Source organism: Schistocerca piceifrons, chromosome 1, assembly GCF_021461385.2.
Source record: "Schistocerca piceifrons isolate TAMUIC-IGC-003096 chromosome 1, iqSchPice1.1, whole genome shotgun sequence".
Lineage (NCBI taxonomy): Eukaryota > Metazoa > Arthropoda > Insecta > Orthoptera > Acrididae > Schistocerca > Schistocerca piceifrons.
Window position 1 is genome coordinate 1052590816 of NC_060138.1, and position 8915 is coordinate 1052599730.

Genomic DNA, 8915 nt, shown 5'->3' on the forward strand with positions numbered 1-8915 from the left:
GTACTGTGGAGACCTCACGCCCCACGTGTTGAGCAATTCGGCGGTACGTCCACCCGGCCTCCCGCATGCCCACTATACGACCTCGCTCAAAGTCCGTCAACTGCACATACGGTTCACGTCCACGCTGTCGCGGCATGCTACCAGTGTTAAAGACTGCGATGGAGCTCCGTATGCCACGGCAAACTGGCTGACACTGACGGCGGCGGTGCACAGATGCTGCGCAGCTAGCGCCATTCGACGGCCAACACCGCGGTTCCTGGTGTGTCCGCTGTGCCGTGCGTGTGATCATTGCTTGTACAGCCCTCTCGCAGTGTCCGGAGCAAGTATGGTGGGTCTGACACACCGGTATCAATGTGTTCTTTTTTCCATTTCCAGGAGTGTATTTATTCTACCAGTGCACATATCATATTTTACAGATTCCAGCAAAATGTTGAACTCAGTCTCTGCGAAGCTTGGAAAGGAAAATAGAAACTGCGAATCGGGGACTTGCCTGTATTCTCATTCCGTAAGAGCGCCATCCGCGAAGGACAAATATCCAAGTTCAACGGCGTGTCCGACGCACAGTTAAAACCTGTGGCAAAGATTTGTAACAATATAAACTCACTGTAGAGTGGAATATTCATTCCAGGTTTATAGTCCTGTTCCTTGTGCTCGCTGCTACAGGTAATGAGCGGGTGTTTCAAAGTGAATATCGAAGTTTTAGGGCTTTGTAGCATTTCTTACTTTCAGCATAGAAATATAAATAACACACAAAATGTAATAACAACTCCAACATTTTATCTTACAAGCGTTCAATGTGAGCTCTACTAATCACACGGCAGACATCAAGTCGATAAGCGAGGTGTTGCCAAATTTTGATCAGTGTCTCTGGAGTAATTGTTGCAACAACTGCTTCAGTCCTTTTCTTAAGTAGGGAGATCAGCTCGTAGCAGAAGCACACACATATGATCCTTTATGGTCACCTAAAGTTAAAAAATCACATGGCATCTGATAGGATGAACGTGGACGCCATGCGAAAAGAGCTGTCATCTGGCCAAACCAGCGGTCGGGTACGTTAACTAATCGCGTATTGAGTTATGCCAGTGAGGCGGCGCGTAGTCTTGCTGCTACATAAAGTCTTGTGGTGCAGCTTCTTTCAATTGAGGAAATCACCATAGTTCTAGCGCAACACGATAACAAACACTAGTTACAGTTGCATCACTGAAAAACAAAGACCCATCAACTTTCCGCTGGGGCGTGGCAAAAAAAATTTACAGTTGAGGTGAGTCTCGTCGTACCTTTACGATCTCGTACGGATTTGCTGATCCCCCCCCCCCCCCCCCCCCTCTGGGCCCGTACATTTTGTGTGTTCACGTTTCCACTAAGTGAAACATCGATCTTCATCGTCATGCTGCAACATTTCGTCTGCAAAGCTGGGACTTAATCTGTAGTCTGTAGGCTTTTGAGCTTGTAACAGCTGAAACAATAAAGGTGTAGTTGAAAGCATCTTCTTAAAAACCTCCACACAGACGTCACTGGAACTACTAATTCACGGCTAGTCTGCCGAACTCATTTCTGGTGGCTATGCGTGGAAGACTCGCTCACTCGTTCAGCACGTTCTTCAATCACTACTAGTCGTCCCGTACTCTTCCCTCTGCATAGACAGCCGGTTTCTTCCAACTGATGCTACTGATGTTATTATCACTTGAAGGTTTGCAATGGAACTGAATACGCAACGCACGATGCACCGTTACAACAGATTCAGTCTTTGCAAACAGTAAAACACAGTAGCCAGTTGCCACTAGTGCTTTCTAAAGATACACGGTATAATGTGCGCGCACTGATATACAAACAAAACGGTTTGAATTGCTCTTTCATTTGATTACAACTGTAAGTTGAACGTAGCAAAGCCTACGAGTCCTTAAAACCCCGATATTCATTCTGAAACACGCGGTATTACATTCACCGTGTAACACTTGTAGTGTTCTGAATGGCTCTTCAAAAGGCTCTGAGCACTATGCGACTTAACTTCTGAAGTCATCAGTCGCCTAGAACTTAGAACTAATTAAACCTAACTAACCTAAGGACATCACACACATCCATGCCCGAGGCAGGATTCGAACCTGCGACCGGAGCGGTCGCTCGGCTCCAGCCTGTAGCGCCTAGAACCGCACGGCCACTCCGGCCGGCTGTTCTGAATGCATGTCTCGTTTACGATTCTCAGAGGACGTACGGCTGCGGAAAACATTTTTTTTTTCAGAAAGATTTATAAATGTAGAATTGTAAGTACTATGTATTTATCCGAATCCCGCTTTAGCTACTGCCGGACCTGGGTGCTGACGACTCCTCTCCATTTGGCTGGGTCCTCCCACCACATTTTCTTCCTCCACTTGATGCCAGGTCACACCGCTCTTTCTCACAGATATTCTCACCTCCGTTTTCCACCGTGTTCTTGGGCCCCCTCTAGGTCTTTCTCCATCCATCTTTAGTTCTTCCATAATTTTGGGAAGTCTTTGCCCACGCATCCTCTTAACATGCCCATACCATGTTAATCTCTTTTTTCGATTTCTTGTCTCATACTTTGTTGTTTAAGGTCCTTTCTAATATCTACATTCTTTACTATGTCCATTCTTGTGTTCCCCATAACTGCTCTGAAAAATTTCATTTCCCCTGCTTGCTGTCTGCTCCAGTCCCTTTCTGTCGTTGTCCATGTTCTTCCTCCGTAGGTGACAATAGGGAAGTAATAACTCTTATACATAAGGAGTTTTGCTTTTTCTGAAATTTCCTTATTCCAAATCAGGTGTTTTATTGTTCGGTAGAAAGTGCCTCCCTTCTGTAACCTTCTATTAATTTCGTTGGTTATTCTTCGTTTCCTGGATATTTCACTCCCTAAATAAGTGAGACTATCTACCATTTTGAGGGGTTCTCCATTCAAAGTAATATTCTTGTTGATACCTCTGGCTCTTCCAAATACCATTACTTCACTCTCATCTTTATTTATTTTAAATCCATCCCTTTTCAAAAAATGGTTCAGATGGCTCTGAGCACTATGGGACTTAACTTCTGAGGTCATCAGTCCCCTAGAACTTAGAACTACTTAAACCTAACTAACCTAAAGACATCACAAACATCCATGCCCGAGGCAGGATTCGAAACTATGACCGGAGCGGTCGCGCGGTTCCAGACTGTAGCGCCTAGAACCGCTCGGCCACACTAGCCGGCCATACCTTTTCAATATTTCTTTCCACGCATCAAATTGTAACTGTATATCTCTTTATCGCCCCATATTACCATATCTTCTGCAAAATAATACTTTTGTCTTTTTCTTTTACTATATCTTTAACTGCCCTATTCATTCCCTCCATCACAGCATTAAAAGGTGCATGAGATAGAATACTCCCTTGTTTAAGTCCTTGTCTTATTTCGAAATATTCAGAGTTCCCCAATGGTGTTCTAATTCTACAACTGTGTCCTCTGTACATTGTCTTTAATACATTAATATAGCCATCTTCTATACCTATCTTCTTCACTTCTTCCCAGAGTCTTTCCCTGTTAACTGACTCATATGCCTTTTTTATGTCTATAAAAGTCATTCTCACCCTTTTGTTGTACTCCCGATTTTTTGCATCAGTTCGATCGTGCTTCTTCCTATCCTAAACCCATGCTGTTCTTCATTCAGCTCCTTTTCTATCTTTTCACTTATTCGATTTTATAAAATGTTTTCAAAAATCTTGGCTGCATGACTGATAAGGGTTATTCCTGTGTAGTTTTATGTTGTTGTTGTTGTGGTCTTCAGTCCCGAGATTGGTTTGATGCAGCTCTCCATGCTACTCTATCCTGTGCAAGCTTCTTCATCTCCCAGTACCTACTGCAACCTACATCCTTCTGAATATGCCTAGTGTATTCATCTCTTGGTCTCCCTCTGCGAATTTTACACTCCACACTGCCCTCCAATACAAAATTGGTGATGCTTTAGAACATGTCCCACCAACCGATCCCTTCTTCTAGTCAAGTTGTGCCACAAACTCCTCTTCTCCCCAGTTCTATTCAATACCTCCTCATTAGTTATGTGATCTACCCATCTAATTTTCAGCATTCTTCTGTAGCACGTATCACGACATTTCGATAGCTTCTATTCTCTTCTTGTCCAAACTATTTATCGTCCGTATTTCACTTCCATGCATGGCTACACTCCATACAAATACTTTCAGAAACGACTTCCTGACGCTTAAATCTATACTCGATGTTAACAAATTTCTCTTCTTCAGAAACGCTTTCCTTGCCGTTGCCAGTCTACATTTTATATCCTCTCTACTTCGACCATCAGCAGTTTTTGCTTCCCAAGTAGCAAAACTCCTTTACTACTTTAAGTGTCTCATTTCCTAGTCTAATTCCCTCAGCATCACCCGACTTAATTCGAGTACGTTCCATTATTCACGTTTTGCTTTTGTTAATGTTTATCTTATATCCTCCTTTCAAGACACTGTCCATTCCGTTCAACTGCTCTTCCAAGTCTTTTGCTGTCTCTAGCAGAATTACAATGTCATCGGCGAATCTCAAAGTTTTTATTTCTTCTCCATGGATTCTAATATCTACTCCGAATTTTTCTTTTGTTTCCTTTACTGCTTGCTCAATATACAGATTGAATAACATCGGGGAGAGGCTACAACCCTGTCTCACTCCCTTCCCAACCACTGCTTCCCTTTCAAGTCCCTCGGCTCTTATAACTGCCATCTGATTTCTGTACAAATTGTAAATAGCCTTTCGCTTGCTATATATTTATCCCTGCCACCTTCAGAATTTGAAAGAGGGTATTCCAGTCAACATTGTCAAAAGCTTTCTCTAAGTCTACAAATGCTAGAAACGTAGGTTTGCCTTTCCTTAATCTATCTTCTAAGATGAGTTTTATAAAGTCTTTTATTGCCTTTTTTGAAGATGGGAGCAATGTTTCCTCTTCTCCAATCGTCAGGTATTGTACTATTTCTCCACACACTTGACAGTACTGTGCTCCAGTATAAGTACTGTATGCGTTAATTATCATATGTTTCGCCAACTTTGATCCTAATATGGACTTTGTGCGTCGCTCAGATGAAGAATTAATATTGAAGGATATCCGATTCTAGCGAGGGACTCGGGATCTTAAAGGATAAACAGTAAGTAGACTTTTCCTAAATTTGCTGTAGGTCCTGAAACACTTAAGCAAACTTGCGTTGTTGAGCACAGCAAAGTGTACCGCTGCCCTGGAAATTTCTAGCGGCGGAACTTTGGAGGACGTCGCCAGCGGATTCCCTCACATCGTGGCGTCTGGATGGCCGTCAGTTTGCCGTGAAGTTAACGGAATCTTTGGAATAGTTTCCCAGGCTCTAAGCCAGAGGGCAGCATACTTCAGACAGGGTTATTAGTTGAAGAGTGGCAGAGATATTGTCTATGTAAGTTATTGCCTAGTAAACAATTTAGCGAGTTCTACATATAAGAGCCTGGGGCAATAAGGGGCGTTCTGCGAGCCATACAAGAGGGACGATATAAATAATTTTAGACAACAATGAAGCTTAAGCTATGATACAGCTTTCAAGTTAGGCATGTGGCGTAACAATACAATTATTTCTGCTGAAATTTCCCTTTTATTTAATACAGTATTTTGATTATTATTGATTTTGAGTGACGATATCGAATGGTGTACAAATACTATGAAATACATACAAACTATGTAAACATTTGTTACCGTAGTATTATGTGATGCGAGAACACAATGTGCTGTGCTCAGCAGAGCCGCTTAGGAAGTTAGTATGACGTTAATTCTGAAATAATCTGAGTGATAGGTCGAAGCAAACTATTTGACACTGTAATAAAATTCTTTGGAGGAGTCGAGTCAACTGGTAGCCATCTAGAAGGGTGGCCGTGAACTGCGATGGAGAGGATGCAGAAGTTTGTAGGTCTGATGCGGCATAGAGGAGTGTAGGAGACAGACTGTAGGAGACACTTATTTTTGCGAATTGCACTGAAAGATAAAAGGGACACAGCATTTTCGCTGCTAATTATGACGGTCTAACATGTGTAGACACAAGAGTACTGCCAATTAATAACAACCTCTTGATCACGCCAAGTACCAGAAACCTTAGCACTGTGGACTGAGCCATCAGCTTGTGGATGAATTAGAGTTATAAGACTACCATAGGCCACCGTAGACTACCATAAGTAAGTGGAGACTATGGTACTTTTCCTAGACGTTTTGGTCAGTTAAGGTCATATCTGCATTATCTATCCGTTTAGTGTGTTGCATATCTGTCGGGTGTTGCCACATAACGATCGCTTTATTTATGTGTGCGGTCAGTGATTTACTAGAGTCCCCTGGTTTACTAGATTCCCCGAAACACTGGAAGGGGTGAACGATCCAGAAATTGCGTGAGTGTGTATAAAGGGCCAGGTAACCTACATAACTTAAAAATGCACATGCACAGTCACAACCGCAAGAAACTTCATTTTTAATTGGAGGTTACCGGTTTTGGTCTTTTTAAACAATCTTCAGACCTACCACCACAATGGTAGACGGTGGCGGTAACCGGATCAGGGGCTACGACTAACTGAAGTTAGCGTTCGTGGAGCCCTAGCACCTGCTCCGTTTACTATCACTGTCTACCATCATGGTGGTAGGTCTGAAGATGGTCTAAACAAACCGGTAATCTCCTATAAAAAAAAGAAGTCTCTTTGGTTGTGACTACGCATGTGCATTTTTAAGTAATAAAAAAAGAACCGCTGTTCTCCAAGAGATGAGAAATGTTCTCAAAAATTGCTGAACCTATGTAACATTTTTCTTCTATTAGAGAAAAGTGGAACTTCTCAGCCACAGGTCTGGATAAAGATGTCTCCTACATCGACTGTCCACAAGCAATTTTGGGTAAAAAGTTCACCTTTACTCAAGAAATTATTACATTTCGACCTTTACTAATTTTTCCTCTGCGTAGTTATCCTCCTGTCTGTTACTTAAGAATAAACAGTATCTACAGAGAAATTTGTTAACATCGAATATAGATTTAAGTGTCAGGAAGTCGTTTCTGAAAATATTTGTGTGGAGTGTATCCATGTATGGAAGTGAAACCTGGACGATAAATAGTTTGGACAAGAAGAGAATAGACGCTTTTGAAATGTGGTGCTACAGAAGAATGCTGAAGATTAGATCACATAACTAATGAGGAGGTATTGAACAGAATTGGGGAGAAGAGGAGTTTGTGGCACACAACTTGACAAGAAGAAGGGACCGGTTGGTAGGACATGTTCTGAGGCATCAAGGGATCACAAATTTAGCATTGGAGGGCAGCGTGGAGGGTATAAATCGTAGAGGGAGACCAAGACCAAGAGATGAATACACTAAGCAGATTCAGAAGGATGTAGGTTGCAGTAAGTACTGGGAGATGAAGAAGCTTGCACAGGATAGAGTAGCATGGAGAGCTGCATCGAACCAGTCTCAGGACTGAGGACCACAACAACAACAACAGCAAAACTGAAACTGTCAACGCTTAATTCAAATTTTATTAGTAATTTGTTGATAAATAATGTGAAATGTGGTATGTTATAGTAAAAACAAAAAAACGATACAGATTTATCGTATGGCACTACAAAAAGGAATTTCTTAAACAAAAAGGTAAAAAAAGAAGAACACAAAACAAAGACATATCAAACATCGCTTCAATATTTGGTCGAACTTATATGAGACATGTTTCTGTTATTCATAAACAAATTTTGTATTTGTCAACAATAACAGACACTCTTCATAAATTTAGACAACATTGAAACTTCCTGGCAGATTAAAACTGTGTGCCAGACCGAGACTCGAACTCAGGACCTTTGCCTTTCGCGGGCAAGTGCTCTACCAGGAGACGAGGTACTGGCAGAAGTGAGGACAAGGCGTGAGTCGTGCTTGGGTAGCTCAGTTGGTAGAGCACTTGCCCGCGAAAGGCAAAGGTCCCGAGTTCGAGTCTCGGTCCGGAACACAGTTTTAATCTACCAGGAAGTTTCATATCAGCGCACACTCCGCTGCAGAGTGAAAATATGATTCTTCGACAACATTGCCTACGGAGTGCAGTGATCTGGTGCTGTATTTAGGTTAAATCGACAGTCGAGGTCGCAATAATATTTGTTTATTTACCGTTTTCTCGTGATGAAAGTGTACGATCGTGGTATCTAGAGAAAATCGAGGAGCTGCCAGCACCATCCATAGCGGCCCAAAAATTCCGAAGATGGTTTTAACACAAACCGAAACCTGTAAATAAACAAATATTATTGCGATCCCGACTGTCGATTTAACCTAAATACAGCACCAGATCACTGCACTCCGTAGGCAATCACGAACGTGGTTTTGCAGTCAGTGCAATGTTTATAAATGCGGAGTTGGCAGATGCCCATTTGATGTATAGATTAGCAAGGGGCAATAGCCGTGACGCGGTACGTTTGTATCGAGACAGATTTCCAGAGCGAAGGTGTCCCGACAGGAAGACGTTCGAAGCAATTGATCGGTGTCTTAGGGAGCACTGGGGAAGACCTAGAACGACGAGGACACCTGCAATGGACGAGGCAATTCTTCGTGCAGTTGACGATAACCCTAATGTCAACGTCAGAGAAGTTTCTGTTGTACAAGGTAACGTTGACCACGTCACTGTATGGAGAGTGCTACGGGAGAACCAGTTGTTTCCGTACCATGTACAGCGTGTGCAGGCACTATCAGCAGCCGATTGGCCTCCACGGGTACACTTCTGCGAATGGTTCATCCAACAATGTGTCAATCTTAATTTCAGTGCAAATGTTCTCTTTACGGATGAGGCTTCATTCCAACGTGATCAAATTGTAAATTTTCACAATCAACCTGTGTGGGCTGACGAGAATCCGCATGCAATTGTGCAATCACTTCATCAACACAGATTTTCTGTGAACGTTTGGGCAGG

The 8915-nt window shown here is 42.5% G+C and overlaps 1 non-coding gene across 1 annotated transcript; it reads left to right on the plus strand.

Moving 5' to 3' along the window:
• Positions 1 to 7892: 7892 nt before the first annotated feature.
• Positions 7893 to 7967, plus strand: Trnas-cga. Its single transcript has one exon. It is a non-coding gene; the product is annotated as a tRNA-Ser (tRNA).
• Positions 7968 to 8915: the final 948 nt, after the last annotated feature.